General features: G+C 40.9%; 1 non-coding gene across 1 annotated transcript; it reads right to left on the reverse strand.

Moving 5' to 3' along the window:
- Positions 1–16,022: 16,022 nt before the first annotated feature.
- TRNAE-UUC (transfer RNA glutamic acid (anticodon UUC)) lies at positions 16,023–16,095 on the reverse strand. Its single transcript has one exon. It is a non-coding gene; the product is annotated as a tRNA-Glu (tRNA).
- Positions 16,096–27,190: the final 11,095 nt, after the last annotated feature.

Consider the following 27,190-nt stretch of genomic DNA (forward strand, 5'->3'; position numbering starts at 1 on the left):
AGTCCAAATTCATTCTTTTGTGTTTGAATATCCAGGTTCCACAACATTATTTGTTGAAATGGCCAATGGATTTTTGACAAATGTGCAAAAGCAATTCAATGAAGGAAAGGCCTCTTTTTTAACAAACTGTGCTGGAAACAACTGGACATTTGTATGTAGAAAAAAGAAAGAAATGAGCCTTGACCTAAACATCACCCTGCATACTAAAATTAATTCCAAATGGATCATGGGTTTAAACGTAAAACTATGAGACTTTTAGAAGAAAACATAAGAGAGGACTTCCCTGGTGGTTCAGACTGCACTTCCACTGGGGGGGATATGGGTTCAGTCCCTGGTCAGGGAAGTAAGATCCAACATGCCACATGGTATGGAAAATAAATAAATAAATAAAATTTAAAAGCGCTTGGAAATAGAAGAAAACATGGGAGAACGTCTTTAGGACCCAAGACTAGACGAAGAGTTTTAGAAAAAACACTAAAATCACAGTTCATAAAAGAAAAAAATGGACATCATCAGAATTAAAAAACTTGTACTGTGAAATATTCTGTCTAGAGGATGAAAGCACAAGCTACAGTGTGGTTGAAAATACTTGCAAACCATATATCTGGTAAAAGCTTTCTTTGTAGAATACATTAAAAAAAAAAACTCTCAAAATGTAGGGAAAAAATCCAGTTATAAAATGGGCAAAAGACCTGAACAGATATTTCACCAAGGAAGAGATATGGATGGCAACCAAGTACATGGAAAAATGTTCAAGATCATTCGTCATTGCGTGTGTGTGTGTGTGTGTGTGTGTGTGTGTGTGTCAGTCGCTCAGTTGTGTCTGACTCTTTGCAACTCCATGGACTGTAGCCTACCAGGCTTCTCTGTCCATGGGATTCTCTAGGCAAGAATACTGAAGTGGGTTGGGTGGCCATTCCCTTCTCCAGGGGATCTTCCCGACCCAGGGATCAAACCCAGGTCTCCAACATTGCAGGCAGATTCTTTACCATCTGAGCCACCAGGGAAGCCCTCATTAGTCATTAGGGAAATACAAATTTCAACCACAATGAGATATCACTACAAAATCATTAGAAGAGCTACAATAAAGTATAACAACAATACCACATGCTGGTGAGGATGCAGAAAAACTGGATCTCACATACACTGGCAGTGAGAATGCGAACTGGTGCAGCCACTCTGGAGAAGAGTTTGGCACTGTATTAGTTTCCTAGTGCTGCCATAACAAATTACCCCACATTTCTTAGCTTAAACAACAGAAATGCAATCTCCTGCAGTTTTGAAGGCTAGAACTCCAAAATCAAGGTGTTTTGGCAGGGCCACGCTCTCTCTGAAGACTGTAGTGAAGAGCGCTTCCTCTCCCTAGCTTTCCCGAGTTTATGGCAGCTCCTGGTAACTCTTGGTGTTCCTTGGCTTACAGCTGTATCACTCTGATGTCCATCACCATCATCACGTGGCCTTCTGCCTTCTATGCATGTCTCTATCTAAGTCTCCCCTTCCTTTCTCCTAGTCATCAAATCTAATCATTGAATTTGGGGCCCACTCTAATCCTGTATGAATTCTTCTTGATTACATCCTGACTGATGAGTAGATCTTAAAATACTCTACCTCCATTGTTCCCTTCCGTTTTTATGTGTGGCATTGCCAGTGTTTTCATTCTACCTTACTTTAAAAAAAATGTTTTTTTTGATGTGGACCATTGTTTAAGTCTTTATTGAATTTGTTACAATATTACTTCTGTTGTTTATGTCTGTTTTTTTGGCCCTGAGGCATGTGAGATCTTAGTTCCCCAACCAGGGATTGAACCCACATCCCTTGCATGGGAAGGTGAAGTCCTAACCACGGAACCAGAGAAGTCCCCACCTTGTTTTTAATACACCCAAATTAATCATTATTGTCATCTTTGTTTTTTAATAGTCAATAGCTGTTTAGATTTATCTGCATTTTTACCAGTTTCTTTCCCACATATTAATTTGCTTACCATCACTTCCTGCATCCTACACTCAACTTCAGGATTCAACATATTTCTTCCCAGAGTGAATCTTGCAGAGGTTTTTAGGGTGACAGTCTGTGAGTGATAAGCTCCTTTCATCTTTGTCTGAAAATGTCTTTATTTTGCCCTTCTTTGAGTACAAAATTTAATCAGATGGGATGGCGGCTTTGAAAATATGCCACTCAGATCTCTTGCTATGGGAGTGTAATTGACAGATGGCCTCAGCTGCTGCACTCTGAATCCACCACCACGTTAGCCTGGAGGCCACTGAGGGCGCATTTCACATAGGCTGCTCCTAGTCAGTGACTAAGCACAGCAAGGATACTAATTCCTGCAAGACATGTGACTCCTCTGATGGGCTGCTTTGGCTTGAGGACTCCTCATCAGCCTGGCTGAACCTTTCTTAGAATTGTACTGCAGTCTAAAAATCTGTCTGCACTAGCCTCCCTTTTTGTCAATGTGGTCTGAAAATTCTTTCCTACCTTCTGGGCTTCCTCCCCTTTTCCTCCAATCAATCTCTTGCAAATCCTATTCCATCTTGGCTTTTTCTTTTCAGAGGATCTGGAGTAACACACATGGTTTGTAAATTACGCCAATATAAAATGTATATATGAGTACTAGGGGTGTAATATACAGCATGATAACTATATTTAACACTGCTCTCCGGTATATTTGAAAGTTAAGAGAGTAGGTCCTAAGAGTTCTCATCACAAGGGGAAAAAAACATTTTTTTTCTCTTTTTGTATTTATATGAGATGGTGAATGTTCACTAAACTTTTGGTGGCCATCATTTCACAATGTCAAACCATTATGCTGTTGAGTGTAAGCTTATAGAGAGCTGTATGTCTGTTATGTCTCAGTGAAACTGGAAAAGAATAAAGTGAGATGTTAGCTTGAGGGTAAAAAATAAAATGAATGCAATAATAAAAGCCTCAGCCCCACCCTCGCACACATCTATTGTTACCACAACCACATTCATACAGATGTACTCCTTTTTATCATTTTTGGTGCACCCTTTGAGTTTTTTTTTTAATAATTGTTTTTATTTATTTTTGGCTGTACTGGGTCTTCATTGCTGCACCTGCTTCTCTCTACTTGTGTGGCACAGGCTTCTCATTGTGATGGCTTCTCTTGTTGTGGAACATGGGCTCTAGGGCAAGCAGGCTTCAGTAGTTGCGGTGCAAGGGCTCAGTAATTGAGCCTCCTGGGCTCTTCAGCACAGGCTCAGTAGTTGTGGCACACCGGCTTAGTTGGCCCACGGAATGTGGGATCTTCCCGGAACAGGGATTGAACCTGTGTCTCCTGCTTTTGCAGGCGGATTCTTTACCATTGAGCCACCAGGGAAGCCCACCCTTTGAGTTTTTTTTAATTAAAACATAATAAAATATGAACGCATAGTTTTGTTTTCCTCTTTCTTACTCAAAAGGTTGCATAGTATAAACACCACTCTAGTTCTTACACATTTTATCTTCCAGGTCTCTTCAACTTTTGAAAATATCTTCCATCTTTAGGTTACTGTATCACAAAATTGTGAAACATCTCCTTAAATCTGTTACGTAGTTCATTTATTCTTTTTATCTGTGTTTAATTTGCTTTTTAATTCATCCATGAAATTGTTTTCAGTGCCTGTATTTTTTTAATCTTTATATGTCTCTGGTTATTTTTCCTAATCTATCTGTTCTTTTTTCATAGAGTCTTGTTCTTAGTGTTCTGATCCTTCTTTTAGATTTCTAGTTATCTAAAATATAACAATCTTATGTTTTCTTTCAAATTTTATTCTATTATCTCTGGTTTGGGACCTTTAGTCCTTCTGCTTACTATGTTTGCTGGTTTCTACTTATGACGGATTGTTTCCTTATGAAGCTTTACAATTTTTTTATTATAAGCTCAACAGTGGTGGGGTGTTTTTTTTTCTTTCTGTGTATATCCAATGCAGCTGGGGTTCTTTGCATTTACTTTTGCCAGGCATATCAATTAGCATCCAGTGAGGAGACATAAACCACACCAGTAACTTGAAGATAATTAATACAAAAAATTACTAACAAGTTAAAGGTGATTACTAAACAGGTAAAAGAGAACTCTGAAGAAAGTTGAGGGAAAGGATACAAGGATGGAAAAAGCTTAAAAGAACACTGCCCTTTCCCCACCCCTAGGCTGAGACTCAGACCTCATCAGAAAGGGTGCAGCCCATTGGATGGTGGGAAAATCCTCTGAGTTGCAACAGGCTGGAGCTGGTCCACACCTGGAAAGCCAGGTTGCTAGTGAGCTGGGGCTGGAGAGCAGATAGCTGTCTTTTTGGGTGCCAGGGAAGCTCACTGGGGGTGCATGCCACTGGGTCTCCTGTACCCTGTTGACAAGGATGCCACTTGCTGGGATTCTGGTGAAAATTGCTAAATGGTGAGCACCACTGCATCTTCTGCACACCACTGACAGTTGCACCATAGATTCAGGAAAGAAAAACACACCAGACCGGAAAGAGGAGTGCTGGCCTCTGCTGGGTTTTACGCTGTTCCTCCAGCACCCTCACTTGACAGAGCCTGACATTACACTCTCTGGCAAAGAAGAAATGTTTTATAAGGTCCAGTTTCACAAAGCAGGGCCAAGAAAGGCAGATTTCGAGCCGAGAGGCAGCAAACTAATAAGTGGCACGTCAAGTTCTTGAGGAGGTATCCCTAGACCGAGAGCAATTCTTGATGTTTGTTTTATAGTTTGGGATTACCAAACCATGTTCACTCATGCTTAGTCGCTCAGTCGTTGTGACTCTGTGTGACCCTGTGGACTGTAGCCCACCAGTCTCCTCTGTCCATGGGATTCTCCAGGCAAGAATACTGGAGTGGATTGCCATTTCCTGCTCCAGGGAATCTTCCCGACCCAGGGATCAAACCTGCATCTCTACGTCTCCTACATTGGCAGGTGAGTTCTTTACCACTAGCGCCACCTGGGAAGCCCACCAAACCATGTAGGTAGTATAAATTTGGACTTCAAACCCAGAAGAGGCATATCCCTGGGATTTTGATTTTTCCAAACGACTCCCTCCCCTCAAAGCTTCCCATGCAGCATCACCTGTTCATAAAGGAGGCCCCACTCCCATATGGCTGGTAATTACATAGCCAGAACAAGGTTCATGCAAAAATACTTCTATGTCTTAGTACTGAAAGTATGATGTTACAGATTAATTCAGATAGTTGAGACCTATTTAGAACCCCTCATTACTAGCAATGGCAGATTCGTTACATGGAACAGAAATCCATAGGTGGAATAACAAAACACTTCAAAGAAATACAAGCACAAAACCAAGAACAGACACAAAAGAAAGTGAACTCCCCAAGTGGAAGAAGCAGGTAACATAGCAAATCAAAGAAGACTTTAAAATTAAGTGTAATATCCCCAGAGATATTCTGGAGAAATGTGCATGAGGGAAAAGATAATGAGAGCTTTTAGAAATGAAATTTATGATCATTGAAATAAAAGCTCAAGAGATAGGCTAAAAAGAATAACAAACATACCTAAGAATGATAATAAAACTATTTGTTCACTAGTATGGAATAGGTATCACACAATCCGAATATTCACCCAACCAGTAAGACTCAGAACAGAATGCCCTAAATGGTGTATACTGGCTTAATTTCAGGCTTAAACACAGATGGAATTGAACCAAGAGATTTTCCCAGACTAGAGTGCACAGAGGCAATGAAATGAAAAGTATAAGAGATAGTCCAAGAGACATGGATGATAGATCCACAAGTTTAAAGGTGCACGTGATAATGATTCCACATGGATAAAACAGAGATAGAAGAAGGGAGGGAGTGAAGAAATAATGAAATATTGTTAGAGCTCAAGAAAGATATTAGTCTTGAGAATGCTAGATCACATCAAGTGCACACATTTTGTTTTTTCCCATCAAAGTGCTTCATTTAAACCTAATGAAGACAGAGAAGTGGGTCATTATTCTTATTTTACTGGTGAGGAAATTGTGGTATAGGGTAGATAACTTACTCAAGTAAGTCAGGATGTGAACCCAGACTGATTTCTAATCTTCTAATGTACTGTTTTGCCACCAATTTGACAGCGGCTTCAGCTTTACTTATTCAATAACTTTGTGAACACCTCTGAATTCCAGGGCAGTGGGTGAGTATGGGAGGGAAGGCTAATTAGAGGTGAATAAGATGCTGTCCTGGAAAAGGCAATGGCACCCCACTCCAGTACTCTTGCCTGGAAAATCCCATGGACAGGGGAGCCTGGTAGGCTGCAGTCCATGGGGCCGCTGAGAGTCGGACACGACTGAGCAACTTCACTTTCCCTTTTCACTTTCATACATTGGAGAACGAAATAGCAACCCACTCAAGTGTTCTTGCCTGGAGAATCCCAGGTACAGGGGAGCCTGGTGGGCTGCTGTCTATGGGGTCACAAAGAGTCGGACACGACTGAAGTGACGCAGCAGCAGCAGCAGCAGCAAGATGCTGTCCCTATCTTAGTTTATCCTCTTGCAGCCAGTGGCTATGGAGAGAAAATGCTATGACATACTGTGAAGAGAATGGATTTGAGCATCAGATGAAACGGGTTGAATCATCACTCTAGTAGCTCTTACACGCTTTGTGCTCTTAACCCAATTACTTAATCTGAACTTTGGTTTCACAACCATAGGATGGAAATAACAATAGTACCTATTTCATTGGGTTGAGATAGCCTATGTAAACGTATGAAGATTGAGATATCCTATGTAAAACACTCAAGCTCTTGTTTAGACAATACTAATGTATCTTGGGAACTCACAGATAAATTAATACTAATGTATCTTGGAAGAAGGCAATGGCAACCCACTCCAGTTCTCTTGCCTGGAAAATCCCATGGACGGAGGAGCCTGATAGGCTGCAGCCCAGGGGGTCGCACAGAGTCGGACACAACTGAAGCGACTTAGCAGCAGCAGCAGTAATGTATCTTGGGAATTACCAGTTGGGAGATTAGGGAACACTTCATGGGAGAAAGAATATTTGAGCCAGGTGGTGAAGAAGAAATGAAATGTTTAATATGTAGACAGGGGAAGAGATCCCTTCAGGCTGAGCTAACAGCATGAGCAAATGCATGCAGGCAGGAAGCTAAACTGGGTCAGGTCAGACAGTACCTTAAAGGAAATATTAGTAACTAAAGCTTGAACAGTGGCTTTGGTCTCTGCTCTAGCAAAATAAGTGAAATGAGATTATGAAGTCCAGGGGGACAGAACTACTTTGATTTTTCTTTCATTTTGCTCCCCTGTGTCCCAGTGAGTAGAATAGAACAGCACAGAAGTTATAATGCGTTTCATATGTGTTGACAGGCTAACCCAATGTCTGTTCCTACCTGCACTGGCTCTCTCCTGATCTCCATTCTAGAGGCTACAAAAAGCCTTGGTTTCCCAGTCTCCCTCACGGCCAGTAGTGGCCATGCTTTACCGTTTCTGACTATTGAACTAGAAACAGTAATCTGTCAGAGGGCTTCTGGGAGAACTTTGCTTTATATGATGAAAAGGACAAATATCCCAGAACCATTATTTCCTCTGCTTCATGCCATGTCTGGAGTTGTAGCAACCATGTTGGGACCATGAAGTTAAGGAGCAAAGGATCCTGGTACAGTTGATACGCTCAACTAATTCTCAGCAACCACAAATCTCCAGTCACCTTGTTATGCAACAAAAATGAACTCCTGTCCACTGCTAGCCACATTGTCTGTTCTTGTAGCCAAAATCATTTCTAGCTGATACAACAGGAGACATGGGGGCTTTGAGAATTTAAAAAAAAATTAAGTATAGCTAGTTTTTACTCAGGCAGAGTTGCACTTATTCTATTTTTCTCAAATCAGTGCCCACAGTCCTAGTGATTTTGAAAGCTAATCTAGTGTTTGGCTAAGGTCACTCTAGAAATGGGAAAGTCTGCAAATGGGCTGTGAAAATTACATAGCGGAAACAGATGGTTTCAGTGTTCATGAATACAAGTTTTTGCATGGTCTCTTAAATCTGTTTTTTGTTCTATCTAGAAAAGTGTTCTGTTGTCAAAGAGAAATGCTTTGACATTAAATAATGACCTATAACATTAGAATAATTGAGTGCAATATCCATAAAGAGGAAATAACTGACTGATAGGAAATTCAGCATGACAGAAATGTTATTTTGCTTCCAAATATAAGGCAACATAATGTAACTTTTTCCTGCACTGGAAAATTGTTATACAGTGATTCCAGGGGATGATAAATGCTTACCCAGATATGAGCTTTCAAGGTATAGATTCATCCATGTGATATGTTTGTATCTTGGTGGTCCTCAAAGTCAAATAGTTTGGATTCAACATAGTCTAAGTTTCAATATAACAAATACATTTCTGGGTGTCTGAGCTGGCAAAAAATAAAAAGCCTCTGAAAAATGAAGAAAACATATATAAATGAGATTACTGAAGAATGGACTACCTCGTGATACTTGACAATCTTATTTTGAATCCTTGGTTTAGTGATTATGTTGCTCTACTGCTACCAATCTCTCTGTAGTACCTAATTGAGCAATCTTTTGGTATCATTTGGAAGAAGTAATTTTGGCAGTAATTTTCATAAATATCAAAGAAAAACCAAAGTTGTATTCACATGTTCTTCAGGAGCATTGTTTTCCCTGTAAACTTTGCTTTTAGCTTAGAAGTGGGAGTTTCCTTCCCACTTTGGCTCATTCTATCTTTCAGAAATGTCTAGAAATAATGGGCTAAATTGTTTTGAAGCAAAAAATGAATTCTGTACAAATCTTTCCACTGGTTTAGGAAGACCTAGTCTAGCATGGGTCTCAAGAATGGCCTTGCTAAGTGTGCCTCCACACTAAAGCCTGACCATCCCTGGATACTGAATGGTTTCCATAGAGAGTCATGTATTAAGTTGGTCAAGGAGACCGAAACATGACTGCTCTGCAGAAAGGGGAGCTGGCTTGTCTGATGCTTGCCACAGAATGTACTGAGCCCTTGGCCCTGGATTGCAGCCTAATCCACTATATGTGTAGCCTAGCTCATTGCCTAATGAGACTTGGAGGCATAGGAACTGGTACCACTATGCTGATGCTCCGCTTGTTTTCTAGGCAGTAATAAAATGCTTTATTCTGATTTATCACCTCTCATTGTCTACCATTTTGGCATCTGTGGAAGTAGGAGGTTTACCCTGTGTTAGGCCAATCAGATTACCAAAGACATGTTTGTAGGGTAACAAATCAGGTTCATTGAATCACTGTAATAAGGGAGATCACACAAGAGGAACCATGGGGCATCTCATCAAATGAAGGAAAAGTGACAGTCTTTATGGAATCTGGGGGAAGGGTGGCATTTACATCCATGCATGCTCAGTAGTTTCAGTTGTGTCTGACTCTTTGTGACCCCATGGACTGTAGCCCGCCAGGCTCCTCTGTCCATGGGATTCTCCAGGCAAGACTACTGGAGTGAGTTGCTATGCCCTCCTCCAGGGGTTCTTCCCAACCCAGGGAATGAACTCAAGTCTCCTACATCTCCTGCATTGCAGGTGGATTCTTTACCCAGTGAGCCACCTAGGAAGCCCAGGGTGGCATTTAGGTGACATTTAAATGAAGCAGTGTTTTGGAGGTTCCAAGCAAGACTGTGTGTAAAAGGCTGAATATCAGCTCTATGCTGTGAAGTGAACCCTTGGATTAACATATAAGTGGAATATTGAAACCAGGACCCCTATCTGAAGCTATTCATCTAGGATGGAAATTGTAGCTGCTTGTCTAGGTCAAAGTGACTCAGATTCTCTAGGCAAGAGTGCAATGTTTTATTCCTGAAGATACAATTTCAAACGGCAAAGTTTCTGACAGTCCATGATTTTAGAGAACAACATTTCTCAGTGAGTATGGCAGCAGTAGTCACCCAAACAGCATGGTTACTGTGATATTTTCTATCTGCAACATGTTCTTGAGAGAAATATTATTTCCAGTGAACTGTGCAACTGACTTTGTGTATTACTCAAGCCTAATGAATGACTGGGCAGATTCCTACTTTCTCTTTCTGAACTAAATTTGACTTTTCCTGTTCCTTCTTTTGCTCAAGGACTATGACATTCAATCCATAGGACATTATGTTGTGAAATCCAAGTCAGCACCACTGTCTGAGTTCCATTGATTGGAAGGCTTTTGGGGCAGTTGTATTAGTCAGTCCTTTTCACTTCTTCCGTTGTAAGATGAATTGGGGAGTCAATTTCTGTGACAGTATCTGAATGGTAGCATTTAAGACTCTGAAGATCACACATTTGAATGCTGTAACACACACAGGTAGATACTAAGAGAAGGTTTTATCATCAGAATTTGAAGAATACCTGTAAGTTAGAAGGTATCCAAATTAAATTAAGACAACAGATCTTATCCCAATCTGGAGTCGACAGAGCTAGAGATGGGAGTATTAGCTAAGTTATCTCATTTTTAAAGGAAATGTCTTTGCCACCTATAGTCACTTAGTGTTGAGTTCAATTACCTAGGAAACCAATTGGTTTATCACAAGAAATCTGTACCAAGGGAAGTTGGAAATAGAGTACATACTCAACAGCTAGTTTAATTGTATGTTTTTAGCCAAATCATGAGCAAACTGTAGCCAGGTGTAGGAGCTCTACTGAGGAGTAAGTAAGGTTTCAAAGAGCAATATTAAGAATTGGCCCTATAGGGACTTCCCTGACGGTCCAGTGGTTAAGACTCATCGCAGGGCATACAGGTTCAATCCCTGGTTGGGTAACTAAGGTCCTGCATGCCATGTGGCATGGCCAAAAAAAAAAAAAGAGTAGGCTCTATGGATATTACAGTTAAAGAAGTCAATAATCTCAATCTGGCAAAGAAGGGGAAAAAAGCCTATCTTGTGCTATGGATGTTGGGCGAAAGCTGTCTACTTCATGCTGGCATCTGCTTCTGAAGGATTTAGAAGAATCTTTAGTTTGAGGTCTCCTGCCAATACAGTCTTCCAGTCATTTAAGAGTGGCTTATATCTCTTTGAGAGACATGAGTCCAAGGATCAATGTCTTGGAGTATTACTGTTGTGTTAGTTGTGTGCTAAGGTGCTTCAGTCATGTTTGACTCTTTGCGGCCCCATGGACTGTAGCCCGCCAGGCTCCTCTGTCTGTGGGATTCTCCAGGCAAGAATACTGGAGTGGGTTGCCATTCCCTTCTCCAGGGAATCCAGGGATTGGACCTGCAACTCTAGTTTCTTCCGCATTGGCAGGCGGGCTCTTTACCAGTAGTGCCACCTGGGAAGCCCTGCTGTGTTAGTTAAGAGTACCTGGTAATGTCCTCATCAAAGTTGGAGGGATGTCTTTTTTCAGAAGTCAAAGTCTCTGAGTTTTAAATTGTAAAGACTTTGTTTTATTTTTAAAATTAATTTTTATTGGAGTATAGTTGCTTTACAATGTTGTGTTAGTTTCTACTGTACAGCAAAATGAATCAGCCTTCCGTATACATATGGACTTCAAGACTTTGTTTTAGAGCAAGGTTTCTCAACCTTAGCACTATTGACATTTTGGGCTCATAACTCTGCTGTTGGCGTGGTGGCGGGGGGGGGGGGCGGGGGGCGCTGTTCTGTGCACTGTAGGATGTTGAACAGCATCCCTGACTTCTACCTGCTCAATGCCAGTAGCACCCTGCCCCCAGTTGTGACAAACACAAACGTCTGCAGACATTGCCAACTGTCCCTGGGGGTGGGGCTAGCCCCTGGTTGAGAACCACTGTTTTAGAGGAGATAGGAAAGACTCTTCTCACATCTGTTGAATATAAGACTGAAGGTGATACGGTCAGTGCAGATTTTGAGTAAGATGTAATATCTCCCAAAGATGCTTGGTAACAGTTCTAGAGAAGTGAATGTCACCATTGCTAGAGAGAACATCAAGATTTTTCCAAGTAGAAAAGAACTAAATCAAGTAACCTTTTTGTTGTTGTTCAAGTTGTGGGTTTTTGATAACCTCTGATGAGTCTCAAAAATAGATACATAATGGCCAAACATAGTTACATCCCACGTAAATCTATTTGGAACTATTTAAAAGAGGCTTGAGGCTTTGGCTATAGGATCTATCCCACCTTAACTGTTTCCACAGGATTATGGCACAGGCAGGTAGGACATGCCCAAAAATCATCCTTGGTGGACTTCCCTGGTGGATAGGAGACTGCCTGCCCACACAGGGAACATGGGTTTGATCCCTGGTCCAGAAAGATTCCATATCGCCTGGGGCATCTAAGCCCTTGCGCCTCAACTACTGAAGCCCCTTTGCCCTAGAGCCTATGCTCCACAATGGGAGAAGCCAAGGCAATGAGAAGCCCACAGACCGAAACAGAGTAGCCCCGCTTGCCACTACTAGAAAAAGACTGCACCAGCGACAAAGACCCAGCGCGACCAAAAATAAATTTTAAAAAGAGAGACTTAAAAAAATCCTGGTGATATCTTTTAAACAAATACAGGTTTAAAAATTAGTCAGATTATATCTGCCTTGGTAATATGACTGAACACTTCTGGCTAATGTGTTATATATTAATCAACACTAGCACTAGCAGGCTGGAAGAGAACAGCTGTTTAGTTCCTCTTTGCTTTCTACCATTGTATGGTAAGTTGCTTTAGTCGTGTCCCACTCTTCGTGACCCTATGGACTGTAGCCCGCCAGGCTCCTCTGTCCAGGGGATTCTCCAGGCAAGAATACTGGAGTGGGTTGCCATGCCCTCCTCCAGGAGATCTTTCCGACCCAAAAATCGAACCCACGTCTCTTAAGTCTCCTGTGTTGGCAGGCAGGGTGTTTACCACTAGTGCTACCTAGGAAGCCCCATCCTCTTCTGGGGTTTAACATAATTAATTTGTAAGGATATAGTCAAAACTACCCTGGGAGTAAGAACACATTATGGATAGTAGGAACAATGACAAACTTCCAGTAGTTTTTGATTTATATCTGAGAGTTGACCAGGATGGTCCCCGATCAACAAAGGTATTGAAATCTAGGAAGAAACTCAACTTTGTAGACAACTACTGTGTAAGTCTGTGTGTTAGAACATGAGGATATTTGCTTTAACCTGAAAGGTACACATTGTAATGTATCTACTCTATCTAACTTGTACGTAAGTGATCTAAGAAGACTGAACTTTTTTCACGTGTTAGCTTCCTCCACGTCTTTCTCCCCCACAATCTTAACTTTGGGAAACAAAAGAGTTTTCACAATAATTTGAATTACTCACTTAAATGTGGAGAATGCTGAAACAAACCTATGTCTATTATCTTTCTTTTTTATGAGGCGAAGAAGCAAATCTTTATGAGGCTATTCCAGGAAATACGAAGATAGTTCAGGCACAAAAGACATCTTAACAGCTTGATTATTTAGGGTCTGATAAGGGAAAGACAAAATCAACAACTGTCAGGAAACAGAAGACATTAATGTAAGTCATAATTTTAAAAACCAAGATACAGTTATACATTTTAAAACCACAGTAATAGATAATAACCTTAATAACCAGGGATCAAACCAGTGTCCCTTGCAGTGGAAGCACCGAGTCCTAACTGCTGGATGGCCAGAGAAGTTCCTTGATAGACATTTGGGTTGTTCCTGTCTTTCAGCTACTGGAAACAGTGCTGCTATGAACATTTGTGTACAAATATTTCTTTGTATACCCATTTTCAATGTTTTTGAGTATATACATAGTAGAATTATTAATATGCTAACAATATGCTAATATGCTAATTATACATTTAACTTTGCAAGACCAACTGAACTGTTTTCCACAGTAGTGCACTATTTTACATTCCCACTATCCACGTCCTCACCAATGCTTGTTATATCCTGTTTTAGTAACAGCCATCTTGCTAGGAGTGAATGGCATCTCATTGTGAATTGTACACTTTAAAATAGTTTGACTTAAATTTCCCTAATGATTAATGATATTGAGTGTCTTGTGCTTATTGGCCACCTGTATATATTCTTTAGAGAAATGTCTTTTCAAATTCTTTGCACATATTAAAAATTGTTGTTTGTTTTTTGTTGAGTTGTATATATATTCTGAATACTAGATACCTGTGAGATTTATGATTCACAAATATTTTCTCCCATCTGTTAGTTGTATATATTTTCAACTTCTTGATAGCTTCCTTTGATGCACAGAAGTTTCTTATTTTTATGAAGTTCGATTTATCTACTTTTTTTATTGCTTATGCTTTTCATGTCAAGTCTAAGGATCCATTGCCAAATCTAAGATCATGAAGTTTTATTATTATGTTTTGTTCTAAGAGTTTTATAGCTTATGTCTTTGATCCATTTTGAGTTAATTTTGGTATGTGGTATAAGGAAAGGGTCCAATTTCATCTTTATTTTAATTGAGGAATATTTGATGTACCATAATATGTAAGTTTCAGGCAAAAGCATTAAACATGACTTAGCGACTGAACACCAACAAATACAACATAGTGATTCACAGTTTTTAAAGGTTATATTCCATTTGTAGTTACCATAATATATTGGTGATATTGCCTGTGTTGCACTGTATATCTTTGTAGCTTATTTATTTTATACATAGTAGTTTGTACCTCTTAACAATTTAAGTCTTTTGCGTGTGGATATCTAGCTCCATTTACTGGACACACTATTCTTTCCCCCATTGAATCAATTGCGTGTGGATATCAGCTCCATTTACTGGAGACACAGTTCTTTCCCCCATTGAATGGTCTCAGCACTCATAAAAAATCAATTGGCCATAGATATACAAATTCATTTCTGAACTCTCAACTCTATCCCATTGATCTATTTAGTTGTTTGCTTGCTTTTCTAAACTATTTTTGTAAATTCTGTGTTGTCATACGTGGCCACCTACGTCTGCTCTGTTAGCTTTGTGGTCAGATAATGTTTTGACAGATTCCTTAAGGACCTAGAGAGGAGAAAAAGAGGAGAAGAAGGAGGAGGAAGAGAGAAGGAAAAAAAAAAAATCCCCTTTCTCCTAGTCTTTGCAAATTGGCTCAGTGTCAGGGTACTCCTTCAATGCTTAGCCAAGCCCTTTGCAACTCTGCTTAGCCTTCACATCCTGCTTGCACAGAGCCTAAAGGCAAGCCAGAGGTGAGAGTTAAGGATCTTTTCAGGGTTTGGGGTTTTTTTTTTTTTTTTTTTTTTTTAGCATGCATCTATCCCTGGGCGTGCATGTGGCCTCCTTGATTTCCAAGTATATGAAGGAGCTTTTAAAAGTCCTTATTTTCTAGTGTACCTCCTTTCCCAATCTCTTCCTTCCCAGGCTTTATGTTCTATTTCTTGTCCCGGGCTGCTACTGCCAATACTTGGGCCCTGAAATGCTTTTGGTAAAAGCTGTTTGAGAAGCTGCTCCAGGCCTGGGAATGCTCCCAGTTGAGCAAAACAAAGGTGAGTCTTGTGCAGGTCCTTTAGGGAGCTGCCAGGCAAGTCTAAACCCACAACCACAAGTATTTGAGAATCAACTCCGTATTGCTCCCTGAGGCACTGGCAATGTATGCCAGGGGTGTGGATTGCTGTCCTTGTGGCTGCTGCCAGTCTGGGATAGGGGGGATTGTAAGTGGGCAGTTTAAAATGCCACTGTGCTTTCTTTCTTCAATACAGCAGATTTTGTCTTCACCAGGTCTTTCTTTGGTGGTTGTGTTTTTGACCAAATTCTAGAGTTGTGCAAAAGTTGATAATGATTGTTCTTGCCAGCTCATTGGTTGCTTCTGTGGAGGGACACAGTCCTGGAGCTCCCTACTCCCTAATTTTCAGTGACATCATTCCATAATGTACTTTTATATGAATGTGTTTGGATATAAATATCTAGCAATATAAATAGATAATAAGATTAATGACTTTAATTTTAAGATATAATTAGTGTTAGTATATTAAATAAAATACATATGACATTGAAATTACTATTTTAACAAACTAATGATTTCCTTAAGTAACGGACAAATCCATCATCAGAAAAAACATTTTCTTGTACACATATTTGATTTTAGGTAATTATTATACTCTGTATAGCTTTTTTTTTTTTTTTTTTTGCCACACTGCATGGCTTGTAGGATCTTAGTTCCCTGACCAGGGATTGAATCTGTGCCCTCAGCAGTGAAAGTACAGAGTCCTAACCACTGGACTATCAGGGAATCCCCTATACTGAGTATAGCCTTAATCATTTTTTTATTATCTACTTTACATAGCCAACTTTTGAAGCCAAGAACAACATAATTTTCCCTGAATATACTTTTTATATTATATTGATAAATTTTAAGGTGGCAAAATAAGCTCATATATCAGCCATAGGACTGGAACCTTCTGTTAACTTACAACAGTTTTATAATATAAAAGAATAAGGGTAAATTGGAAGAGAGAAGAGAAAAATGTAAAGTATAAAGAGAAAAAATAAAAGAGAAGGAACCAGTTTTAGAATAAAATTATCATTGTAAAAGCTAAGCACACTTTTTTTTAAATTTAAATTTTATTTTGCTTTACAATACTGTATTGGTTTTGCCATACATTGACATGAATCCATCACGGGTGTACATGAGTTCCTAATCCTGAACCCTCTTCCCACCTCCCACCCCATATCATCTCTCTGGATCCTCCCCGCTAAGCACACATTTTAACACATGGTCATACACACATGCGCTTCCCAGGTGGCGCTAGTGGTAAGGAACCCACCTGCCAAGGCAAGTAGACATAAGAGATGTGGGTTCGATCCCTGGGTCGGGAAGATCCCCTGGAGGAGGGCATGGCAACCCACTCCAGTATTCTGGCCTAGAGAATCCCACTGACAGAGGAGCCTGGCGGGCTGTAGTCCACGGGGTTGCACAGAGTCAGACACGACTGAAGCAACTTAGGATGCACACATGCAAACATATACACACAACCACGTGTGTGTATTAGAGGTGCTTTAAGCTATAGCTTGGGGTCTTGATAGTCTTCTTTAATTTTTTTGACGTACAGTTGATTTACAATGTATTCATTTCTACTGTACAGCAACGGGATTCAGTTATACAAATATATATATATATTCAGTTATATATATATATTCTTTTTCCATTGTGGTTTATTACAGGATATTGAATATAGTTCCCTTTTCTATACAGTAGGAGATTGTTGTTTATCCATTCTATATATAATAGCTAACCTCAAATTCATATCCTTCCCTCCCCCAACCTCCCTACCTCTCAGGACCCACAAGTCTGTTCTTATATCTGAGCCTGTTTCAATTTTCACAGATATGTTCATTTGTGTCATATTTTAGATTCCACATACAATGACATCATATGATATTTGTCTTTCTCTTTCTGACTTCACTTAGTTTGATAATCTCTAGGTCCATCCATGTTGCTACAAATGGCATTATTTCATTCTTTTTTATGGCTGAGTAATATTCGTGTGTGTGTGTGTGTGTGTGTGCGCCACATCTTTATCCACTCATCTGTCTTTGGGCATTTAGGTTGTTTCCATATCTTGGCTATTGTAAATAGTGCTTCTAGGTACATTGGGATGTATGTATCATTTCAAATCATAGTTTTGTCTGGATATATGCCCAGGAGTGAGATTGCTGGATCATATGTCAACTCTATTCTCAGTTTTTTAAGGAGCATCCACTGTTTTTCATAGTGGCTGCACCAATTTACATTCCCAAGAATGTAGGAGAGTTCCCTTTTCTCCACATCCTTTCTAGCATGTTACTGGGGCCTCGATAATTTTATCATCATACTATTAAAAAGCTAGTACTTATTAACACTTGTATGGAAAAAAATAACATGGTCTCTGTCTTTTAGACAAGTCAGTCTCCTCATGAATTTTTTTTTCTTTTTTTTGGTCTCTCTTTATTTTAAAGCTCCTCTCAAATGAACAATCTTATCCATGTCAAAGTTGCCCAAAGTAGGCATGACAATTCCAAATTGTTCTTAATGAAGCTATGCCAGTAATTAGTATAAGTTTATTAGCCAACAAACCCACGAGAATCTGGCTGACACTTGGTCAAACATAAAAATATCTCTGACGAATGACTTGGGCCCTTAACTCTAAGGTTAAGTCATCTCGACTGCTGACAGAAAGAATCAGCAGTCTCCTGGAAGGCAGAATATTTACAAAGATCTCTTCCAAAGTCAATTTCTCATAAGTTCTCAGACAAGCAACAGACAAGATGGTGGATACACAGACAATAGAAGGTGGTGTTAAAAGCTAGATTCTACCAGAGGACACCAATGTCTAATCAGACCTCTTAAATTTCAGGAGGTGAATAACACTTCTGATACCACAGGGACAAAGAAACCATCAGAGTCCATATTCAGGGCAAAACCCATGTAATCAGGGACAGAGATGCCTCAAGTAGATGAGAGGCAAGGGGCTGCAGATGTCCACGTAATTCCTGAGTCAAAGTTCCTGGTTCAGGACTTCCCTGGTGGTCCAGTGGTTGAGAGTCCGCCTTCCAGTGCAAGGGGACAAGGATTCGATTCCTGGTTGCAGAACTAAGATCCCATCTGCTGCAGGACAACTGCACACCAGTCTGCACACCACAACTAGGGAAGCCTGCGAGCCCCAGTGAAAACGAAAAGGTCCCGCATGTCACAATGAAGATGCCACGTACTGCAATTAAGACTTGACACAGCCAAATAAATAAATCAGTATCTCAGCCATACCTTGATAGAAACTCCAAATTGTCCTAGCCGAATCCGCTTAAGACCAACAGGGATAAACCCATAGCCAGCCTGAAAGATTCAGTTTTTATTGACCCATCGTGCTGAGGGACCTGAGATGGCTTTGGCTGATGGCCTGGGGAGCTGTTAAAGACATGGCTGGTGTGTCTGTGTGACAAGAGAGTGAGAATGAATGGCAGTAGCCAGGCTGTCTCCCGTGCTTCAGGCTGCCACGTAGACCATTCAGTTGGGACAGAATCATTCCCTTCTTGCTACTTTGAATCTCTGTTCCAATGACTACAGTATGGCCAACCTGGAAAGACTTCCCTGAGGCTGATTTTTTAAAAAAAAAATCCCACGGAATACCATGGAAGAACCTATTCAAAGCCTGAGTGCTGTAGGTGCTCCAGACTGACAATGGACAATGGACAGAATGACAGCTCCCACGATGAGCCTCCCACTGCAGAGAATGGCTGAGAAGATACTTCGATCTGCCTCCTGCCTCAAGTGGAAGAAAGACTCCACCATCTTTGTTTTACTACTTGGGGGCCCTCTGTGGTAGACTGTGATGACGCTGAGACCCAAAATACCCCAGATAAAGATGAGCACCCCAAACCAGGCACAAACTGCGATCTAAGACATAACTATGGAAGGGGAAGGCACAGCAGTCTTGTCTGATTTAATGAAAATGATGGAATCGAGGGAGAAGCTAGCTTAGTTCCACTGGTGAATAGAGTGGGCTATTGTAGCTCCCTCTAGGGGCCATTGTAGTTCCCTCTCCTAGATGAGGAAGGAAAATGGCAACCCACTCCAGTATTCTTACCTGGAGAATCCCATGGACAGAGGAGCTTGGTGGACTACAGTCCACGGGTTGCAAAAAGTCGGACGTGACTGAGCGACTTCACTTTCATTCCTAGATGACTCAGAGAGAAGTCTTTGGCCCCCAGGGAGAAATAGTGGCTACTGACCTAGAACAAACGAACAATGTGCCCATGGAAAAAGGACAATAACCCTGGTACCTGAAGAAAGAATATTTCCGTTCCCTAGGAAGTTTGCGGGGTGGGTGGAAATATTTAATGCTTCCTCCATTCTCTAGACCCAGTGCTGCAGCATTACAAAATAATGACATGGTCCTCCTGAGTTAAGCAACGGCTGCAATTGGCAATAACCCTGCTGCTGGCTTTGTCATCCCATCTGAGTCCTAGGAAAAGGAAAAAAAAAAACTAATGTGGGATCAAAACTTTTCTGCTGTGCGGGACAGCTGCACAATAGCAGGACTATTCAGTTCTGCCCGACACCCTCGGGAAAGCTGGACCCCTGGGGTGTGTCGGACACCTCAGCTCCTCCCTCATATGGGCACCAGTGTAACCTTGTTCCAATCTGGCTGATAGCAATTAGGGCATTTAGCCCTTGGCCTTGGGTTCCTCAGCTGTGATGCAACTCACTGCTCACAGAATGTCCATCCAAGCCCATTGAATCACTCCCTGGGACTTGAGGGCATGAGAAGCAGAGCTCCCATGCTGATGTCTCTGCTGTTGCTGTGCTGAGGCTTATTCTGATCATGTAATCTACTTCCAGTACCTATGAATGCCAGGTTTACTTGCAATCCACAGGTTGGGGGTTCTTCCTATTAATTACAAAGGAAGAACAAGGCCAGGGGAGACTTTCCTCTCTTCATGAAGAATATAATTGCATTCTAAACGGGTTCCTTTCTGCTTCTATTTCTAATAATACCCTTCTTTTTCTTTTTCCTTTGTTCACCCACTAGAAATCATTTATATAAAAGATATTGAATTTTACAAAGAGGTATCTGCACCCTCTGTGTTCACTGCAGTATTATTCTCAAGAGCCAAGACCTGGAAGCAACCTATGCTCAGTTGCTCAGTTCTGTCTAATGACTCTGACTCCATAGACTATAGCCCACCAGCCTCTTCTGTTCATGGAATTCTCCAGGCAAGAATACTGGAATGGGTTGCCATTTCTTCCTCTGAAGGGTCCATCAACAGACAAATAAAATGTGGAATACACACACACACATACACAAATGCATATTATTTAGATATAAAAAAGAAAACCCTGTCATTTGTGACAACATGGAAAAAACTTTGAAGGCAGATGCTAAGTTAAATAAGCCAGACAAAGAAAGGCAAATACAGGGAATCCTTGAGCAACATGGGTTTGAACTGCCCGGGCCCACTTATACATGAATTCCCCCCCCCCCCGCCCCCCCACTTCCCTAGTGGCTCAGCTGGCAAAGAATCTGCCTGCAATGCGGGAGACCTGGGTTTGATCCCTTGGTTTGGAAGATCCCCTGGAGAAGGGAATGGCAACCCACTCCAGTATTCTTGCCTGGAGAAGTCCATGGACAGAGGAGCCTGGAGAGCTACAATCCATGGGGTCGCAGAGTCGGACATAACTGAGTGACTAACACACACACACACGATATGTATTACACAATCCACAGTTGGTTGAATCCTCAGGTGCAGAACAGCATATACAGAGGGGTGATTGTGAAGTTAGACATGGATTTTTTTTTTAACTGTGCAGGTCACTGCCTTCACCCTCATCTTTTTAAAACTGTACCATACCATCTCAGACATAGAATCTAGAAAAGCCAGATTCATAGAAACAAAGAGTAGCTTGGTGGTTGCCAGAGGCTGGGAATTGGGGAAATGGAGAGATGTTGCTCAAATGGTACAAACTTCCAGTTTTAAGATGGAGTAAAAAGCCTCTTGATGAAAGTGAGAGAGGAGAGTGAAAAAGTTGGCTTAAAGCTCAACATTTAGAAAACTAAGATCATGGCATCTGGTTCCATCACTTCTTGGGAAATAGATGGGGAAACAGTGTCAGATTTTATTTTTCTGGGCTCCAAAATTACTGCAGATGGTGACTGCAGCCATGAAATTAAAAGACGCTTACTCCTTGGAAGGAAAGTTATGACCAACCTAGATAGCATATTCAAAAGCAGAGACATTGTTTTGCCAACAAACGTCCGTCTAGTCAAGGCTATGGTTTTTCCAATAGTCATGTTTGGATGTGAGAGTTGGACTGTGAAGAAAGCTGAGCAGGAAAGAATTGATGCTTTTGAACTGTGGTGTTGGAGAAGACTCTTGAGAGTCCCTTGGACTGCAAGGAGATCCAACCAGTCCATTCTAAAGGAGATCAGTCTTGGGTGTTCTTTGGAAGGAATGATGCTAAAGCTGAAACTCCAGTATTTCGGCCACCTCATGCAAAGAGTTGACTCATTGGAAAAGACTCTGATGCTGGGAGGGATTGAGAGCAGGAGGAGAAGGGGATGACAGAGGATGAGATGGCTGGATGGCATCACTGACTCGATGGGCGTGAGTTTGAGTAGACTCCGGGAGTTGGTGATGGACAGGGCAGCCTGGCGTGCTGCAATTCATGGGGTCGCAAAGAGTTGGACACGACTGAGCGACTGAACTGAACTGAACTGAAGTTCTGGGGAATCTAGGTGTCTTTTCTTTGCTTTTTTGGCCACATCTTGTGGCATGTGGAATCTCAACTCTCTGACCAGGGAGCAGGGAGTCTTAACCAGTGGACTGCCAGGGAAATCCCCAGTTCTGGAGGTCTAATATGCAACATGGAAACTATAGTTAACATGTATTCTATACTTGAAAGTTGCTAAGAAGGGTATGTTAAATGTTCCCACCACAAACATTTTAAAAAGGTAACTACGTGAGGTAAAAAATAAAGATATTGAATTTTAACGTAGCTAGAAAAATTTCAGGTTATATATTTGTGTGTGTGTGTTTTGAGAGCTCCTTGGAAACATTCTTATTTCAGGACCTGAAACCAAAGTTGTTAAAATATTGGACATTTTCATCTCTTTTATAAGCAGTTATCATTGAAGTTTATTGTAGCTTTCTTTTTTAAAGTTAGTTTTAAACACTCTATACGTTACAGAAAATGTTCTTAAAATCTGAAAAAATTGAGTAGATATATTAAAGGTTGTTCATTAGGGAAGAAAAAAGATCCAGGCCTTTCGTTGACTACCCATTCTCAATTTTTTTTAAACAAATTTATTGTGTATATTATTACACATACTGAAAACAAGAGAAAGAGTAAAATGAACTCCCATGTATCCATCATCAGCTTTAATAACTGTCAACATTCTGCCAAACTTATTTCATCTACCTCCTGCAACTATTTTTCTGAACTATTTAAAAAGAACTCCTAGACACTTAATTTCACATGTAAATATATTAATATGTAAGTCAATCTTAATCTTAAAAGATTAACATAATATAAGTAAAATTACAATGTATAGATGAAGGAATATGCCTGTTCTATTCACTCATGGAAACCAGACATGCTAGGTGCTGGGAATATTAGAGAGAGAGTCAGTTGAGGGCAGAAGATGGAAAGTTCATGGGTTATTTAGGTGAAAAATCAAACACAAGCATTATTGCCCCTAGGTGATGATAATGGTAATAGCTAATATTTATAGATAAATGACTATTTTAAGCCCTTTGCAAATGTTATTAAGAATAAATGTCATTTTTCAATAAAATTTTTAAAAACCACAAATGGTTTCTATGAAACAGAAACAGACTCATGGTTGCCAAGACAGTGGCAGGAGGGATGGATTGGGAGTTTGGGATTAGCAGATGCAAACTAGTGCATATAAGATGGATAAACAACAAGGTCCTACTGTATAGCACAGGGGACTATATTCAATATCTGTGATAAGCCATAATGGAAAAGAATCTGAGAAACAAGATATATATATGTATGACTGAATCACTTTGCTGTACACCAGCAATTAAACACAACATTGTGAATCAATTATACTTCAATACTTATTTTTTTAAGAAGAATAAACATCATTTATTCTTCATAATCATCCTCTGAGGATGAGGAAACTGAGAAACCCAGAGAAATGAAGTAACTTCCTGGAAAGCATTCAGATCATAAGAAGTTAAGCTAGAATTTTAATCTAAGTGGTCTGATGTCAGAGGCTATGTTGTTGTTTAGTCACCCAGCCATGTCCGACTCTTTGCAACCCCATGGACCACAGCATACCAGGCCTCTCTGTCCCTCACCATCTCCCAAAGTTTGTCCAGATTCGTGTCCATTGTTATGGTGATGCCATCCAGTCATCTCATCCTCTGACGCCCTCTTCTCCTTCTGCCCTCAATCTTTCCCAGCATCAGGGACTTTTGCAATGAGTCAGCTGTTCACATCAGATGACCAAAATACTGGGGTTTCAGCATCAGCATCAGTCCTTCCAATAAATATTCAGTTGATTTCCCTTAAGACTGACTGGTTTGATCTCCTTGCTATCCAAGAGACTCTCAGGAGTCATTTCCAACACCACAGTTCAAAGGCATCAGTTCTTCATGGCTCCACCTTCTTTGTGGTCCAGCTTTCACAAACATATGTGACCACTGGGAAGACCATTGCCTTGACTATACGGACCTTTGTCAGCAGAGTTATGTCTCTGCTTTTCAACACACTGTCTACGTCTGTCATGGCTTTCCTGCCAAGAAACAAATGTCTTCTGACTTCATGACCGCAGTCACCATCCACAGTGATTTTAGAGCCCAAGAAGAGGAAATCTGGCACTACTTCCACCTTTTCCCCTTCTATTTGCCATGAAGTAATGGGGCTAGATGCCTAGATCTTAGTTTTCTTAATATTTAGTCTTAAGCTGGCTCTTTCACTCTCCTTCTTCGCCCTCATCAAGAGGCTCTTTATTTCCTCTTCACTTTCTGCCATTAGAGTGGTATCTGAGGTTGTTGATGTTTCTCCTGCCTATCTTGATTCCAGCTTGTAACTCATCCAGCCCCACATTTCTTATGATGTACTCAGCATATAGATTAAACAAACAGGGTGACAGCAGTCAGCCCTGTTGTACTCCTTTCTCAATCTTGAACTAATCAGTTGTCTTGACAGGGTTCTGACTGTTGCTTCTTGACCTGCATACAGGTTTCTCAGGAGACAGGCAAGATAGTCTGGTATTCCCATCTCTTTAAGAGCTTTCCATAGTTTATTATGATCCATACAGTTAAAGGCTTTGGTGTAGTCAATGAAACAGAAATAGATGTCTCTCCGGAATTCCCTAGCTTTCTCTGTGATCCAGCAAATGTTGGCAATTTGATCTCTGGTTCTTCTTCCTTTTCTAAACCCAGAGTGGACATCTGGAAGTTCTTTGTTTGCATAATGCTGCAGCCTAGCATGCAAGATTTTAAGCATGACCTTACTAGCATGGGCCCCTGGAGAAGGAAATGGCAACCCATTCCAGTATTCTTGCCTGGAGAACTCCATGGATAGAGGATCCTGGTGGGCTACAGTCTGTGGGATTGCAGAGAGTTGGACATGACTGAGCAACTAACACTACTAGCATGGGAGATGAGTGCAATTGTCGGATGGTTAGCACATTCTTTGGTACTATCCTTCCTGGGAATTGGGATGAGGATTGACCTTTTCCAGTCCTGTGGTCACTGCTGGGTCTTCCAGACTTGCTGACATAATGAATGTAACACCTTGATGGCATCATCTTTTACGATTTTGAACAGTTCTACTGGAATTCTGTTACATCCACTAGCTTTATTAACAGCAGTGCTTCCTAAGGCCCACCTGACTTTGCTTTCCAGAGTGTTTGGCTCTGGGTGGCTGACCACACCATTGTAGTAGTCCAGTTCATTTGGATCTTTTTTATACAGTTCTGTGTATTCTTTCCATCTCTTCTTAATCTCTTCAGTGTCTACTAGGTCTCTACCATTTATGTCCTTTATTGTGCCCATCTTTGGGCAAAATGTTCCCTTGATATCTCCAATTTTCCTGAAGAGATCTCTAGTCTTTCCCCTTCTATTGTTTTCTTCTAGTTTTATACACTGTTTATTGAAGAAGGCCTTCTTGTCTCTCCGTGCTGTTCTTTGGAAATCTTCATTTAGTTTGATATACCTTCCCCTTTCTCCCTTGCTTTTTGCTTCTCTTCTTTCTTTAGCTATCTGCAAGGCCTCCTTGGATAGCCACTTTGCCTTCTTGCTTTTCTTTTTCTTTGGGAGGGTTCTGTTCGCTGCCTCCTGTACAATATTACAGACCTCTGTCCATGGTTCTTCAGGCAGTCAGTCTGTCTACCAGATCTAATCCCTTCAATCTATTCATTACCTCCACTACACATTCATAGGGGATCTGATTGAAGTTGTACCTGTCTGGCCTAGTGGTTTTCCCTACTTTCTTTAGTTTAAGCCTGAATTTTGCTATGAGATGCTGATGATCTGAGCCACCATCAGCTCCAGGTCTTGTTTTTGCTACTGTATACAGTTTCTCCATCTTCAGCTACAAAGACTATAATGAATTTGATTTTGGTATTGGCCATTTGGTGATGTCCATGTGTAAAGTCAGGTTACTTCCCTGGTGGCTAAAGTCATCTCTTGTGCTGTTGAAAAAGGGTATTTGCTATGACCAATGCATTCTCTTGGCAGAATTCAGTTAGCCTTTGTCCTGCTTCAATTTGTTCTCCAAGGCCAAACTTGCGTGTTACTCCTGGTATCTCATGACTTCCTACTTTTGCATTCTTATCCTCAATGATGAACAGAGTATCTCTTTTTGGTGTTAGTTCTAGGAGGTCTTCTAGGTCTTCACAGCACTGATCAACTTCAGCTTCTTTGGCACTGGTGGTAGGGGCATAGACTTGGATTACTGTGATGTTGAATGGCTTGCCTTGGAAATGAACTGAGATCATTCTGTCTTTTTTGAGGTTGCACCCAAGCACTGCATTTTGGACTCTTGTTGATTATAAGAGCGACTTCATTTCTGCTATGGGACTCTTGCCCACAGTAGGCTGTGCTCTAAGAAAAAAGACTACGTTAATATTGCGGTAAAATCAATGCTATTTATCCACTAAACCATTTCATTTTCTTCCTAGGCACACAGGTAGACTTGTATTTCCCAGCTCCTTGGGCTTTAAACAAGCCATGTGACTAATTCTGGCTGAAGGAATGTGGGTGGATATTAAAAAAAAAAAAAATCTCTGGGTTAGAGCGATTTTCTCAATGTTACAGACCAGGGTTCTTGGCCTTTCCCAATGAACAAAAATTGATCCGAGGCTAGACAAGAAATTCAGGCACGGCTTTACTGGAGCTCCTACTGTAGCAGAGGGGAGTGAGAACAAACTAGTTTTCCTTGCTCACTACCTGTGGTGGAGGCAAGCTTGTTCCTTATATGGGGTGAGGGTAGGGGTGTGTTCAGGGCTGGCCAGAGGGGTGGCTTAGGTGATCTGCCCATCTCTCACGTGGTGTGCAAGGTTCCTATGCTTTTGCTCCTGACACCCAGTTTGTGCTCCAGGCTCCTCAAAAGTGGTCATTGGTTGTTGTTGTTGTTGTTTGGTCTCTTTTTATCTCTGGGGTCCAGAATTTGTCCCAACTGCGCATGCACACAGTTGTTTTTAGTCCCATGTAGTTTCTTTGTATTTTGTTGTTTGAGGAGAGGTATGTCCAGGTCCAAGCATTGCACCAAAGGGTCCCAGATCCCAGCCTGTCTTATAAAGATGAAAAGAGCCTGTATTGCTGGGTTAATTGCTTAGAGGAGAGCTTCTCCATCAGGTACATTTTTACTGAAC

Source organism: Budorcas taxicolor, chromosome X (assembly GCF_023091745.1).
Source record: "Budorcas taxicolor isolate Tak-1 chromosome X, Takin1.1, whole genome shotgun sequence".
Classification (NCBI taxonomy): domain Eukaryota; kingdom Metazoa; phylum Chordata; class Mammalia; order Artiodactyla; family Bovidae; genus Budorcas; species Budorcas taxicolor.